Source organism: Protopterus annectens, chromosome 3.part1 (assembly GCF_019279795.1).
Source record: "Protopterus annectens isolate FY-2018-M chromosome 3.part1, PAN1.0, whole genome shotgun sequence".
Classification (NCBI taxonomy): domain Eukaryota; kingdom Metazoa; phylum Chordata; order Ceratodontiformes; family Protopteridae; genus Protopterus; species Protopterus annectens.
The window spans coordinates 1470516239-1470534314 of record NC_056732.1 but is presented as its reverse complement, the minus strand read 5'-3'; positions in this window follow the sequence as shown (position 1 = coordinate 1470534314).

Sequence of the window (18076 nt, the reverse complement as noted above, 5' to 3'; positions counted from 1 at the left end):
TGGCCTTGTTCTGCCCTGCAACAAAATCAATGGCCTCTGCAAGGCTCAGAACCAGGACACTGCACACACACCTAATGTGATTTACCAATACGCCATGGCAGATATACAGACATCGGACATTACCACAAACATATCATACAGTGCAGTCATTTAACAGTATAGGAATGTATCCCATCATGTAAATGTATGTGTGAGTGTTTATGTCCAGCATATAGGTACAGACATATATAGAGACATCTCAGGAACATACCATGTGGCAACAAAGCATTACAAATGAATGAAAAGGGAAACACCAGTGACACCTGTATTATGTAGTGGTGTTGTCCTATGTAATATCAAGACTCCCTCAGACAGACATGTGTCATTCATACACTCAAACAGTTGTCCATTGGCCGTATACTTCAGTCTGTGCATGTAATGTACATTAACACAACAGTACCTGTCCAATCATTATGTGAAAACAGTACTCTTGCAAGGTGTTGTGTGCAACATCATCATCATGATAAAGGTAAATGGGGTAACCATAGAGGGACCGGTAGTGTTGTGCATACAATGGGGTCGTCCGCATCATGTGTACCTGGACAATTTAGGAGTGATGAGCATACCAGGATCGTGCGCATGAGGGACAGGGGTGAGGATAACAGGAGTATGTTGTGATGCATATTACAAGGGTTACATGTGTCCAGTGTGCATGTGTGTGAAATGGACAGCTATGTATGGGGCAAATGTTGTCCTAGGAACCGATTGGCCTTATGTTTCCGTAGGGTGAGAGTGGGATGTGGGGGAAGGAGAGTAGGTATGCCCGTGGAGGATAGGTAGGGTAGGATCACAGACAAGACAGCATACAGGGTCAGTATATGACACATGTTGGGGGATACACCTCAGACGGGGATGGGTGTTCGGCATTCACAAGCCCATGAGAACAGTGGGACCGAGGTCTCCAGCCAATGGCACCAGCCACTGCACAAAAACAGCTGCAAAGGAGGCAGTGCTGGGGGCTGTCCAGGAGAGGCAGCCTCACCCTGTAAATGTGACACTCCACCCTTAAGCTTGCGTATCTGGCTTTGAAACCCCTTAGTGAGCCCCCAACGCACCACATCCAGGACAGCATGACAGCAGACATGTTCCTGTCTGGCCCTGCTCCCAGGGGGGGCATGCCCCATCCTCAGTGGTGGTACCACCAGAAGGTGGTGCAGAGCCAACAGAGGTTCAGGTCCAAGGCTGGGCCCCAGATGTGCTGGTGCCCGGTGCCATGGTCAGCTGAAGTGGGACAGGAGGTTCTGTCGGGACCTCCAAACCCATACAGCCTATGGTGTTGCAGTTTAAACACAGATATGGCTTAGTAATAGACAACAGCATTCAGGATTACAGTATGCATAGATATTACCATCAACCCAACACAACAGATGGTATACAATTGCAGAGAGAGCACAACGTAGAAGACATGTGACTGCAGCTATGAACAGTGGCCCATTATTGGCTTGTCACTGGGAACCCCAGACAGTGTCTGTCATACCACTGTTTCGTGTGACATATGTCCAGTCAGGCATGTGATGGCTGTAACACATCCCTATCACCATATACTGGCTGCAGTCCTCACACTATGCTCCTGCTGTGCACAGATGTGTGTTCAGTGTGTAACACAGGAAACAAATGGTTCACCACACTGACCAGTCCACAGATGTCCCTACAGATGTGGGTCCCTCACAAACAGAGCACTGTCATGTCTGTTTTAAAACATGCAAAATAGCCATTACCACACACAACATGTTAAACAGGCAGTAGTCTCAATGCAGCATAGCTACACTTACATGCTGTAGTCATGTCTGGCACATCACCCTCCTGTCTTTAGGCTATTTCCCACTGTGTATGATGTTTGCAGATCATCCAGATATCATCTGTAATGCTGTTTCAAAACACCATGTCCAGGTACCACTCACAGCGACTGTCATGGCCAAACACCAACATGATGTCCCTAGATAATGTACTGTGTTTATCATGCGAATGGCTATGGGAACATCATCACAGCTGTTCCACATGCAATCAGCTAAAGGAGGACTGCAACCAGTGCAGAGGCCATCACCTGATCATGTTCATCACTTACAATACACATGCTGCTGCTGAGCAGGTGTACACCTCCACATCCACCAGAGAGTGTGTGGGAGGGACAGACAAAGTACATCAGAGAAGGGCTTGGAGACTAAAACCTAAGCATCGTCTGTCACACACCTACCAGTACAGGGGTCAAACCCCTGACTGACTAGTCATTACTATTACATGTGCATGCAGTTACTACATGTGCCACAAAGCCGACATGTTGCTGTGCTGTAAGAACATATATATGTGTTGGTGAGAGACATCTGCAACAGAGATATTGTAGACATACATTAGGTGTAGCACACATGGCTGTCCATGTGAACGGATGCCATTGTCACCACAACCGCACTCTCTAATGGACTCGCATTGACAATCTTTGCCAGGGCCACAAATACACTCCCTAACTACTTAGTTTTCCACACTGCAGTAATGCACAGGGCTACATGCACCACAGGGGATATCTGGAGGTTCTATGGGCTAGGGCATGTGAACATGTTTGACATCTGTTGGTATGCCAGTGAGGGTTATACTGGGAGTGACTGTGGTTGGGAGCATCATAACCCACACGCAGACACAAGGTGCCAGTACTGAAATGCATGTATGCATTGCTTCATGGGTGTGTAGTGGTTGGCTTTGCAAGATGGCTGTGCAAGGCTGGGTGAGGGGTAATCATTGGTATTGCGCCACCCAACAATGGTGTGCAGTGTGGTACAGGGGTGTAGTGTCTGCAATGTCCCACACAGATGGGTACTGCATGAACTACCCTGACATCCTGGTTACCATTGTGTATGGCCATAGCTTTGCAATGCATGCCATGTCTGTGTTTGATAGTCCTTGACATGGACATTGCCTGAGATGTGCATGTCCCACAATACTGTACAGTGACATGTACAGGTGTCAGCACAAACTTTACACCTCGCAAGTATGGTATGCCCAGCCAAACCGATATAGAAGAAAACACTAGAGGCCAGCATGTGCAGCTTAATCAACTTTAATACATAAAAATAAAACTAAGGCATATAATGCCACAGAAAAAGATTTATTTCAGTTCAAACTGGTTTTGGCTAAACAGCCTTCCTCAGTGAAAAAGCAAATTACATGCTTACAACTTTTCATGAATATTTATACATACCAGCAACCAATCGGAAAATGGTACAATCCAAACCAAAAACTGGTGTTTTAATAGTTACTTAAAACATATATTCAGAAAAACATTTTAATTATTATATGGAAGTAACTATATTGTCCCCTATACATGAATCATATAGAAAAATTAAGTACATATGTGTATATATTAAGGTACTTGGAAAAAGTAATAAATAGTTACATAGCCTGTGAGTATATTATTTGGGTGAAAACATCCAATTTTTGGATTTTTGTTCCATACATGTGGTATGACATATAATAGTACAACACCATGTGACCTTTGACCGGTGGACTGTACCTAGCTCTGCATCAACTGTGCAGAGTACCCAAATACTGACACAGTTGCATCATGTGTTATGCAGTGCAATGATACCACTGTTTGTAACTAGGACAGCTGTACACATACCAGGGTTCCTCGGTTATTTACAGCATTAACAGATGACTGTTGCTGTACACCAGTAAACACCCTCATGTTTGGATATGACATACATGTACCTGCCCTGTATATGTACATGCCACACACATACAACATATATGTAAATAGCATAGCTTTTGTTGTCCTTTGTGCAGACAGGTGGCTACAGCCATTACACACATGCACATGGAAGGTAGGTCCATGGCTGCTGAATGCTAACAGTACATAAGGTGTGATATCAATGTTGACAGAGGTAACATTCCCTCTGTACTGATCACCCATGACACCTATCATATCATACAACATTCCATGTGTCATGTATGTCATTACACGTCCACCAAATGCAATGCCTACAAACATGCCTAAATGACAGGAATGTAGTGATGTGCATTCAGATACCATGCTTGTACAGTTGCTGATGTTTGCAGGTGACGTGTGTCTTAGTACATCATGCAGTTGCAATGCAGCCTCAAAATTGCCAACTGTATATGGTGATATGCTGAAAGTATGGTAAGCTGTACTTCAGGTATGGACAGATGTGTGGACATAACTAAATGGTGGGGCATCTTTGCAGATGGATGTTTGCTGAGGACAGCTCACAGATTTGTCACAACCATTCCTACAATAACCTGTGTATCTGCTAAGCTATGGTTTTGTTAATTGAAGGGGAACATACACAACTTAGACAGCGGTCAGGGTGACACCGAAGGTAAATCACTTGACACCTGTAACAGTTAAGACCTCCTGTGTGCATATATTGTGCATATATCAGCACAGTTTCCAAAGAATGCGTCAGTACACTTTGTAGCACATGCAATACTGCTGTAAGTCTGTCATACGTATCATGAGATAGGTAGGTGTTTGATTCACAGTACTGGCATGTGTGGTTGTGTGTGTGTCCATATATGTCACGTATGGTGGATAATACATCTCAATTGTTACTCACTCTCCTGTACACTGTTGTAGACATCTGTACAGACTGCAATGTAGAAAGCAGGACATAGGTAGGGATGTGGATCTCACACATGTCAGGTATATGTATGTGCATGACATAGGTGTATTCAATTGTGAATTCCACAGTGTGTGTGTGTGTGTGTGTGTGTGTGTGTGTGTGTGTGTGTGTGTGTGTGTGTGTGTGTGTATGTATGGCTGTCTGGTCCCTGGAGTGATGATGTATGTTAACATAGTGAACTGATAAGACCCCTACCCCATCCAGGCAATGCAATCTAGTATCCCTGTTGTTGTCTTTGATCTTAGGCCATTCTGACATCCTGTACATGTGTAATCTCTGTGGCACATCATGTAAGTGCACAGTACTGTAAAGATGATTTGCACATGGGCAGGGGTCCTCACCTCAACACTAGCAACTGTGTGTTTGTTTTTGTGTGTGTGTGTGTGTGTGTGTGTGTGTGTGTGTGTGTGTGTGTGTGTGTGTGTGTGTGTGTTTGTGTGTGTGTCTGTGTGTGTGTGATACTGTGCCTGTGAATCCGTGAGTGTGGTGGGTGTGTTACTGTGTCTTTGAATACATGTGTGAGAATACCTGAGTGTGTGTGGGTGTATTTGTGTGTTCGCATCCTGTCATGGGAACGTGTATTACTGCTTCCCAATGAGGCAACACACTTTCCACTGGCCTCTACCCTTGTCATCAGCTAGACCGCTCTCTTACCTCCCCACTACATGTTACTGTACCTGTGATGTCACCCAGTATGGATGTCAGGTCTTTAGCCACAGTAGTTTAATATACAGCTATCATGCTCTTGGATTAGTAGATCAGTAGATGTGTTTGGAATGTGGGACTTTCTAACTGTGATGTGGAAGCTACAAACTGCATGCTGATATTTTTGTACATACCTGTGAGTAGTCCACATTTACATATGGGACACTAACTGCAAACACTGACATCCACCGGCACATGCAATTAGACCTGAAGGAGGAAGGCAGAACATCAGGACCAACATGCAGTTACTGTTGTTACACATGACACATACTGTTAACAGTACAAAATGCATTCTAAACCTGTAATACACAGTATGTCTACTGCCTGTCAACAGTACACAACAATTGTAATCTACAATTATCTTCCTAGTCTGTTCACCCTGTGAATCAGACCATATGAGCATGTCCCTGCACCAATGGTGTGGATGACAAGGATGTGGCACAGGTATCATCATATGCACATGGTGATAATGTTTGCCAGAGGCCTAGGCTGCACCATTGGATGACATCATGTCTGTGGGTTAGGGCCTTTGATCTCATTGGGCATGTGTGGATGTTATACATGTGTGTGTTACAGTGCCTTACATATGTTTCCGGTGTGTGCGTGTATGTATGCAGACAGTTCTGGCATGTGTCTGGCCTACACAAGTGTATTATTGACAGCTGCAGACTGTACAGGCCAGGATTTACAGTTCACAGTGTCCAGCCATGGCCATGTGACCTGCACCTGCCAGGGGTTGCACGGGCACTACCAGGCAGAGGTGCAGATAGGGTACTGTCTGATGACACGTGTCCACTGGAACCGTGTCCCTGTTGGGACCATCCAGGGCCACGTACATGTGGCCTGCTGTGTCCTGGTGTGGACAGCACAGCACCAGCTGCACTGCTGCTGCTACCGCCACAATGGGAGCTGGCATGTGAGGTAGCACATTCACATAGACCTGCAACAGGTGATGTAGCTGGCCTATGTCCACATGCCCAATGCCTCACTCCTTCCAGATGTTCCAGCACAGACATCTCACGCTCGTGGATTGACATGCCACGGTCAAGGACTCCAACCATGTCACCCAATTGTCTATCCAAAACTTCAGCAAGATGATGGTGAGCATTTGCCATTGCTTGGATGTTGTTTAAAGAATGAACAACAGCCCTCTGAAGCCTCTGACCTTCTCTGGTGTGCCATTCAGCATGTACCTGTGCCTCCATTACAGCCTGAAACATGCGTCTGGTGACACCAGCTGCTGTGCTCTGTCTTGCAGGGGCATGTTGGCCAAAGGTCCTCCTATGAGCAGCACTGGCCACATGCCTGTGTGGGGCATCACCAGTAAGTTGGCTGACACCATGGTGTGCAGGCACACCTTCCATAGCCTCCACACTTTCCTGTTCCAAGCTACCACACGCCAACTGTCCTTCCTCTATAGCCACTGGTGATGGGGTATGTGTTGGCATGAGAACTGTGTGTGGGGATCGGGGGGATATAGGTGGAATGGCAACCAATGGCACAGATTCAGCCCCTGACAACCCTGCCTGTGCCTCAATCATATGTTCATCAGCACTGCTACAGTCTCTGGGGAGACTAACATCAGATGGACCGCAGGAGGGGAATGCACCTACATCAACACCTGTGAGGGGCAGACAAGAACTGTACATTACAATCTATACAATAGACACACACACAGACACACACAGACACACGCTATGGCACCCAACATGCATGTGATATGACAGAAGGCATGCAACATGCATGTGATACGGCAGATGGCATGCAGCTCAGACAATACTAGTGGTAGTTATCATACATCCCTGGGTTGCACACAACAGCATGCATGCATCATAGCAGAAAGCATGCACATTACACAATTATAGTAGTAGTTAGCATACATCCCTGGGTTACACCATGTAGACCAGCACAGGTTAACAGTGCATCTGTCTGATGTGTAGCATATGACCTTGTCAATCACATGTAGTATGACATGTGATCTGCTGATGTGTGCAATGACATGCTTACATGTTAAACACAATGGTGTCCTGTCAAATATATATAGTGGAGTAATGGTGTCCCAATGCAGGGATGTGTTATACTAACATGGACCATCCACTGACACAGTGTTGTCTGTCCGCCCTACAGATATACTGCACATTTAGCTGATGTGCATGGCCATTACAGGGAATGATGTGGTTTCTCTACTGCTATACAGTTTGAGTTACAGCCACAGTTCATAGCCGTGACTGTGTTCAGATACAATACATTTATACTGTGGAATGTGACCCACATCACTGAGGTGTATACACACTAAACCATAATGTGGAATGTGTGACACAGGTCACTGAAGGGTATACAGATGACATCCCTGCACATCTGCAACCATATTGCTGCTGCCTGTCAACTATGGCCAGACATGGCAAACTCGTCGGTACACCATGTCCCACATGACATCTGTGTACCACACTCACACATGAGGAGCAAGGATGACAGTGATGTCTGACACCAACAAGGGGAATGTACTGTATCTGTGGCCTGATGTGGTTGTCTGTGTATGTATGTGGATACTGTACAGGTGACTGCTGTCATGTCATGTCACACTCAAGATGTTCAACGCATCTTATGTGGTGGATTGATGTCACGCCTACACAAGATATGCACAGGCCTGTAGGATGTCTAGTGTTCCACATCTGCAATATAACCATTACACAAAGGCCATAGTTGGATCATGTGGAGCCAGTGTACAACAGGGTGCACACACATGCACATCACTTCTACTGTGTTTGTTGTTTCATGTCTCTGGCCATCCTCCATGGCCATGTGTGAACATGTGTTGACCAAATGGTTGTGACAGGCATCTATTTCACATGTCTGTGTTGTCCCATATGACATACACCCATAGAAGTCATATGCTCCACTGACGACAGGGTTATGCAGACAAAGGGTGGTATGTTTGGGATGTGGGATATGATTTTTAGGATAGTTAGGCAGTGTTGCAGCCAGCCCACTAAATGTCATGGACATGTCAAATAGCACATAACATTGTGTGATTTTCATAGCAGGGGTATAATCCACACCGGTGAATCCTGTGGGCTGGCCATACTCCAGCTCACTGTGTAGTACTGTTTGTATTCCCCACGTGTGTAGTTCTGATCTGTAGTACATGTTCCTACAGTGAACAACACCTCCACCATTGTATGCACAGCTGTCCACACATCTGGCAATGACAGTTTGTGAGGTTTCATGTCGGTGTTTCACATAGTTTGCAATTATTGCACATGGGTAGCCATTGTGATGCATCGCAGGTCCAACGTGTATATTGTGACAGGACCATACATTATGTGTACATGTGGTAAATGGCCACATGGAGATAGATCTATGCATTAACATGCCTGATAAATAATAACAGTCTCACCTGCAATGGGCTGCTGTCACAGCGGAACACCAGAGGTACCTAAATAGGAGTGACACAACAGTATGATCATTATCCATGCCTGTATGATAACTACAGGGTGCAATGTGCATGTTAACATGTACGCCAGTACAATAGACTATACTATGGAGTATGCACATGTGTACATATCCAGAGTAGCATACTAAACTCTGTGGCATATGTGTATACATGCCTTGCATATGATGTTACATTACATATTGTACAGTGACACAAGTAACTATATGAAATATAGTTGTTATATGTGCAGTAGTGACTTACCAGGCAACTCCAGGCTCGGTGATTGAGAGACACCCACCTCCACGATATCAGCTAAGGCTTGTGGGTGTTTTTCTGCAGGTGTCCCCAGTTTGGCCAGTAGCTATTTGGTATGTGTGAGTGGGGGCTGGGTTGGTGGCCCACCACCTGTTGCACCTTGTTCCCTGGTGACTGCATTTGCACACTATTTGCCCATCTAATTAGGTCTGTACAGTGTCTGCACACATGCTGATATGTGCGGTTGTGGCCACCCACATCATTAACACTCCTGCGAAGTTCCTCCCACAGGGCATCCTGCTGCTGTGCATCCTGTGGCACATGGCTGAACAGTACGTGATGATTTTCAAGTGGGTATGGGATGAGGACCTCATCCTCCAAGTGGGTATAAGGTGGCAGCCTTGCACGTGGCATACCTGGAAGACATAATGATGGAGGCAGGTCACAGTAACTCACAGAGATGTACAGAGGTACAGCTGAACATACATGTGTATCACATTTATTATGATTAAATAGCTGTCTTTGCAAATCTACATGACACTGACACCACTGACATGTATGTGTCACACACATTTGACACTCAGTGGTGAGTGGATATTATCACCATATATGTGTGTGTCACCTGATGACATTGCTCATACTCCATGTGGATGCTGTCTTGATGTGGGCATGTCTGTTTGCCTATACTGGTGTTCTTACCTATCAGCACATGCCTGGATGTGTTCACATTAATGCATTCAACCTTGATGCTGTGTATATATCACATATAAAGACTTACACTGCCTTAACGGACATGACCTGTGACCCTGCAGACTTGCTCACGGAAGGTTTTACATGTACGTGTTTTGCTATATACATCTACACGGCACTGTACAGCAGTTCATCATCCTGCCATGTATCACCTGTGTTGCACATGTGATACACATGGGACAATGGCTAGCCTGATGGTATTTGCAGGGTTGGATATCAACTATAGCATGTATGGTCAAAGTCAACTAGTAGGCTATATGCCCTGGGCCATGTATGAGCCTAGGATGAAAGGTTACCTAGCTGTAGCCGACAGGCGGGTTTCTGGGGCCAGGTCAAGCAGTGCCACATAACTGATCCACAGGGTAAATGATATATTTACCATGCGGCCATCACACCATGTCTGAAAGAGGGGCAGTGTGCAGCTTTGCTGGACAGGGATGCATAGTATGGCAGGAGTATGTAAAGTGTATGGGACAAGGATCTGTCCATGTAGTGATCCTTGTATTAGGAAGGTGGATGTCCATGAAGTATGTGTTTAAGATCAGGATGTGTAAGTGTAGCATGTCCAACATCACTGGGTTGGACATGGCTTTATTCAGGGTAGGCATCATGCTACATAGTGGAGATGGGGATTGGGAAGGCTGGTGTAGGCCATCTGAACATGGCCAGTACCCCTTAAAGGAAATAGTGATCTGATATGGGTCACTTGAGTGTTGAGTATGGCTGAACAATGATCTCTATATTCATGAATGGCACCCTGACATGATTAGGGTTGCCACTTACGACTACCTGACAGGTGTGGTGATGTAACTATCACAGGAAAGACAACTGTCCAGCTGCATCCCTTACACACAGTGTCCATTATGTTGACTGCTGCCTAGATGGTAGTTCATGGGTACAGGGTTAACATAGGGGTGACAATGCAATATGTAGCTGTCAGATTGTGGCCATATGTCACATACCTCACCCACAAAGCCCCTTCTGTATGTTGACTGCAACACTCATTGAGTCAGCTATTGCTCCTAGGTCATAGTCATTCACATACTTCAATAGGCAGATGCCTTCTGTGTTAGTCTGTGTGGTATAGACTACAATGAGGGAGAGTACAATGAATTAACCCTGTCTTACTGTAGCTGGCTCTGGTGTGATGTGCATGTATTATTCAGACACCTTCTGTATTGTTGGTTCTGCCAGCAGTCCAGTTGCAAAACACTCCTGTGACATAGGAATGCACATCTAGTATACTGAGTGTAGCTGGAACACAGTATGGGTGATGATGATGTCCTATGACCTGTCAAGGTTATGATATGCTGTGTGAAATCAACCTTACTGTCATCTACATCTGTACTACTGACATCAAATAAGTTGATCAAGGTTCATGGCCTTTCTGACCAGACTCAGCAGGGTAGTAGTGCAGTCATTTCTATTATCAGTGGTGTCTCCCCCTTTGTGGGTTGTGATAACTGTGGGTGTGCACCATTCAGTGTGTACACAGCCTGACATGAAACTATGATTTTACATGATAGCGATAGGAGACTTCGAATCACAAAGGACCACTCCACCAAAATGACCTTAACGCAATTTTATTATTTTAGTACAAAGTTTCACCACAGCGTTTTCGCTACTCTAAAAAGGTAGCTTCTTCAGAGGTATTAAAAAAGAGCGCCGAGAATGCGCTCTTTTTAAATCTTCTTGACAATGCAGTTACATCACTTCCTGTTGTAATTCTTTAATAATAAAAAAATTAATAATAAATAGTTTATTTATTTAAACAGCAAAATGGTGCATAACCACAAAATTTCTATATTGGCTATTAGCAACTGCTGCCCTTTAAAACACCAGTCTGTTACATCTAACAGGATTAAGTAAACGCTAGAATTAAAGCTAGACAGTATATTAAAACATATGTGACCACACACTTTAAAGTAGTTCTTAATAGTCCTACAACAAATGGAAAAGCAATCTCATATCCAAAATAAAATAAAATAAGAAAATTAAAAGCCACTAACACACATCTAAAAATAAAATAAAATACATCATGGAACATGTGTGTATTTTTCTATTAGCTCAGCATAAAACATAACTAATGGGCTATATACAATATACAGAAATTAAACGTATATGTGCAATTAAAAACACTCTTTCTATGCCCAATAGTGCACAATTAGTCTGTTGTAAACTCTCAACACTTCCCCTGTTGGTAAGATCTTAATGAAAGCTGTAACACAGCACCGTTTTTAAAGTACAAATCTTACTTGAGGTGAAAGCCCTTAGGGGCTAGTTCATAGCAAAAGCTATATGATTCTTTGTAATTTATGTCCAGTAACATTTTTTGCGAACTTCATTACACAACTACTGTGTTTTTATATTTGTTTTTTATATACTATTACTTTCCACTTCTTACCAACAGGGGAAGTGTTGAGAGTTTACAACAGACTAATTGTGCACTATTGGGCATAGAAAGAGTGTTTTTAATTGCACATATACGTTTAATTTCTGTACATTGTATATAACCCATTAGTTATGTTTTATGCTGAGCTAATAGAAAAATACACACATGTTCCATGATGTATTTTATTTTATTTTTAGATGTGTGTTAGTGGCTTTTAATTTTCTTATTTTATTTTATTTTGGATATGAGATTGCTTTTCCATTTGTTGTAGGACTATTAAGAACTACTTTAAAGTGTGTGGTCACATATGTTTTAATATACTGTCTAGCTTTAATTCTAGCATTTACTTAATCCTGTTAGATGTAACAGACTGGTGTTTTAAAGGGCAGCAGTTGCTAATAGCCAATATAGAAATTTTGTGGTTATGCACCATTTTGCTGTTTAAATAAATAAACTATTTATTATTAATTTTTTTATTATTAAAGAATTACAACAGGAAGTGATGTAACTGCATTGTCAAGAAGATTTAAAAAGAGCGCATTCTCGGCGCTCTTTTTTAATACCTCTGAAGAAGCTACCTTTTTAGAGTAGCGAAAACGCTGTGGTGAAACTTTGTACTAAAATAATAAAATTGCGTTAAGGTCATTTTGGTGGAGTGGTCCTTTGTGATTCGAAGTCTCCTATCGCTAGTTTGTGCACAGTCTTTCTCAGTTTTATGATTTTACATGATGTTTATGTGGAGAGCAAATTTTTTGACATATGTGTATGATACAACCTGGGATGTGAACAGGTCCCATGCAGCCTGAATGCAGCTTGTACCTGCATAGTTGTGGTTACAGGGGCTCTGTAGTGTACATGGCTATATGAATGTGTACCTGTTGGGGGGGGGGGCAGTGTGTTTATGTTATCCAAGACCCTATCTGGATGAACAGGTGCTATTTCCATAGGTGCAGTGCTTCTCATGCCATAATGCTGTGAAGCACAACAGGGCTTGTTGCCATTATGTTTCATGACACAGCTATGGAATCCTCTGTGGTTGGCCTCATAATATGTGGATGATTAGTTTCACAGTAGTTTTGTGTGGCATTATATGGTGTATCTGCATCTTACAGAGGCTGACCATGGGTCATCTTCCACTCATGTGTGTTGACTCTTGCAACAGTTACTACCTTCTGTGGTACAGTTTAAGGCAGGGTACCCCCGGTTTGCCTTCATGTTTGTGTTTGGTTGAATCCTGTTCCTGTTTCAATAGCACAATCACTGCACATATGCGAGTGCTTAAAGTGCATTTGTGTAGGACTCAGCATTTGCACATGCATTGTACATCTGCATGGGTGCCATGACAGTCACCACTTCACTCTTAAGGAGCATAAAATTGGCTTTGAAGACTGACCATGTGTGGCATACTGTTAGCCCTGTTTGTGTGACTATGGTGATCCAGGTCATTGCTGTTGCTGACATCCAACATGCATTGAGCACAGGTGTTGGTACATGATGTGTCTTCCCAGTTCATAATGGGATAGCTGAGTGGCCATGATTATGGTTTCCTGTCTCAAAACTGGTATTCCCCATTACAGCCAATGACTGCTGGAAATTCTGAGGCATGGTGGATGATCTGTCACAAGGTGCATTTTGGATTAAACTTTGGCACAAAGGTAGTTGCTCAGTATAATGCATCTTACGTTGTGCAAGTGCAACTAGCATGGGGGTGTACATATCCCTCAGGAAGTTGGACACATCTGTGGGCCATGTGTTCCAATAAAGGGTGATGGCCATGAGGTGAGGTATATGTTATAACATGGTCATGCAGGGGTGCTCTCTAGAGCATTGAACCATAACTATCACTTGCTGTCTAGAGCATTGAACCATAACTATCACTGCACAGATATGTTCCCCATGTTTCAGATTGCCGTAAGTGAGTCCATATTGAGTACCTGATTTGTATCATTGAGTATCAAGACCCACAGTTTATTTCTTGGCTGTCCCTGTTGCACCAGTGGACTTTCACTTGAACTTGGCATGATGAGGGCATGATAGGGGAAGCACAGGCCATTGCCAGTATTCAGATTCTCAGGGGTGACAGCTGCAGGCCCTGTCCAGCAAAGCATCCTGGTCTGTCAACCATGTTATCCCAGGTGGAGAGATGCTGGATACTCTTTGAATTACACCAGTACATTACACGATTGTGGAATACAATCCTTGTCCCTGTACTGCTGCATCATTCTGGCCAATGGCAGAATGCTACCCAGGACTTGGGACATACCTGCATGGGCTACAAGACCTGACGGTTCCTACATGTGTTACCATGCATCACAGGTCCTGCACAACAACATAGAATATGCCAGAGATGTGTATAGTTCAAAAGATGGCCTGAGTGTATGGGTATGTGGCTAATCATGGCAGACAGGTAGTTGACAGTATGTTTGCCCTCATATAGCTTGGTGTGTAACATAGTGCTAGAGTTTGCATTCACAAATGCGTACTGTTGGCCATGTCTTTGGACACGTGTTCTGAGGAGTGACACAATTATGCAAACTATGTCATACAGTGTTTGTATCCTGTTGTCTGTCTATTCCAACTTGGGAGGCCTCTTGCTTGGCCAGAGGCCTCTGTGGATGTGTGTGAATTCTGGTGGCATGTATGTGTGTCCTTACTGTGTTCTGGTAAGGGTATGTGTTGGTTGTGGTGATGGGATGCATGTGTTAACCTACACCTCTTGACTGTCTAGTCCAGTCATGGGTGTAGAATGGACTGCCTCCAAGCTCACCCCTGTAGCTGCATCCTAGACAATGTGTGGAGTGTTGTGTTAGGCGGATTTGGCAGTGTACATGGCTTAGAGTTTGCATTCCCCCAGGATGGCCACATACACAAAGCTAACATTAGTAAACACCAGTAGCTGACTAGTGGACATGCCTGTATGAGCATTCAGTACTACAAGTACCATGCACTATATTTAGTTTACTTACTGCTTATGCAGATGTTTTAGACAGTGATGCTCACAAGTACATATTTGTGTTATGGACATGGCAACACTAGCTATTACAGGAACATGGTAGCTACCTTTAGTAGCAGTCCCCCTCTGAGGGCCACATCACATCCTGATAGTTGAGTACAGATGATGTACTTGTCAACAGGGCTGTATCCTTGTCTGGGTATATGCTCACATACCTACCAGAACCATGAGCTCTGTTGGCCACAGACACCCACTCCCCACACATAGTCGAATATCAAGAGACTCTGCTGCCAATATCAACACGATCAGGATATGATCAGATAGTATAAGCCATCACCTATGAAGCAGCTATTACACATGGGTAGCGGTTTCCTGCATATTACACTCCTACATCAGATGTCACACTAGAGTTAAAGATGATTTGCACCCTCTTTCATTACCAGTACTGTCCACATATTTCCAAGCAGCTGTTAGTCTGCCAATGAGAGGTTAGGCTACACAAACCTAAACGTTCAACCAGTGTGTCTCTACTGTCAATATCCACTCTTGTAGGTGTGCACATAGCCATTTGGCACAGCCCTGTAACAAGGGTCAGTACACATTTGCAGAACATGTACACATGCACAGCTGTCATTGCTTGCAAACAATACTAGAGAGGTGGATATTAGGCAATGAGGACCTTTATGCAAGGCTCAAAAGACAAACCCATCACCGTATATAGCACAAGTAACCATAACTTCAGGGTAATGCTACTCAATGCCAGAAGTCTGGACCTCACATTGGGTGCACGCGAGGCACTCCTCTGCATGGAGAACACTGATATCTGTGCAGTAACAGGAACCTGGTTTAAGGCTCCAGAGAGCACCACAGCACTACCAGGCTATAACTCATACCACACCTTTCGGCCACAGAACCTGGACTGAAACACAAATGGCGGGGGTGTATCCATATTCATCAAGGATGCTCACATCTCCAGGTTAGTGGCGCAGCACAATGCATCACAGATCATCCAAATGCAACTAACAATAGCAGAAACTGCATTCCAATTTGTAGCTTGCTACAGATCGCCCACCATGACCTAGGACCCAAAATCTGCATTTCCGGAGACACTGGGACATATGAAGGTCCTACCAAACACCCTAATACTGGGTGATTTCAACTACCTAAACATTAACTGGGAGAACTACTCAAGTACTAACTCCCTTTCCCAGCGCTTCCATGAATGTATACACTCAAACGTCCTGGATCAACTGGTCAACACCCCACCAGAGGGAACAACATATTGGACCTGGTCATCACCAACATGGGTGACCAGTGTTCCACACCTGATGTCAACCTCTCGCTGGTTAGATCAGACCATGGAATAATCACTCTGGATATTCACATTCCGCCCACAACCCCAGACAAGGAAATCAACATGAAATACTTTTCTAAAGCAAACTTCACATTGCTTAAGACCGAGATTAAAAGGTTCACAGCCCCCACGACAATGGACAATGCTGACCAGGATGCTGAAACCTATACAAAGTCACTCTATGATCATCTGCAGGAATGCATGGGTTGTGCTATCCCAAGGCAAACCAAGACTCACTCCTCCAAGAAAAGGAAACCAGTCTGGTGGACCCCTGCCATAAACAGGTTCTACAATAGCAGGAGGAAACTAGTAGAGATAAGAGCGAAATCCCTAGAAGGAAAGACATCCCTGATCAATATCAGCAAGTCACTACGGTCCCTCATAAATTCTTCCAAGGCTAGCTATGAAAGAGATAATTCCAAGGACTCTAAAGATGACCACAAAGCATTCTTTAGCTATGTCAAGAACCTAAGTGGAAACTCTCAGATCTGCTCTGAGTTGGTGCAGACTGGCAGACAATACACTGAACCGACTGATATTGCCAACATTTTGGCATACAGGTTCAGTGCAAACTTTTCACCCCTCTCACCCCTGAAAGGGCCCATAACCATACCAGAAGAATGTACGACCCCAGCAATCACTGACACACAGGTTAAAACAGCCCTATCCAAAGCCAAGAACACAGCCTCAGTGGGGCCAGACGGTGTCCCGGGCTGTGTCTTACAAGAGCTCCAAAATGAACTAACCCCTCACCTAAACACACTGTTCAAACACAGCCTCTTTACAGGATACGTACCCACAGAGTGGCACACAGCAACAGTTATCACACTCCACAAAGGTGGAGCCACAACGAACCCCGGGAACTATTACCCTATAAGCCTGACTAGCCTGGTCTGCAAGTCTATGGAGCACATCATCATGGATCTCATTCACAGAGACGTTGGGAACCTCCAAACCTTTGACCCCACCCAGTTTGGCTTTGTTATGGGCAGATCATGCCTCCTAAACCTGGTGGACTACTTTGAGACAGTTACCTAGTTATTAGATGAGGGTAAGGAGGTCCACACAACCTACCTTGACCTCGCATAGGCTTTCAACACCATTCCCCATTCTGGTATTATAGACATACCCATCAACCAGAACATTAACCCCTACGTCACAAGATGGTTTACAAATTGGCTCACAGACAAAACCCACACAGTGAGAGTTGCAGACCCTAGGTCCGACTGTAAACCAGTTACAAGTGGCGTCCCCCAGGGCTCAGTCCTAGGACCCCTCATGTTCGGTATATACTTCTCTGAGGTACAGGCAAGCACAGGAGGACTTTGGCTGAAAAAGTTTGCAGATGACTGCAAACTAGGGGCCTAGGGGCCATAATTGATTACCCAGCTGATACAGACACCCTCCAGAAGGGTCTCACTGAGAGGGATACCTGGTGTCAGTATCATGGCCTCAAGCTGAATGCCAAAAGTGCATAATCATCCCCTTTGGAAAAAAACAATTACCCGTGGACGACCACATAGGTAGTAATCCCCTACATACAGAAAAGGTAATAAGGGATCTG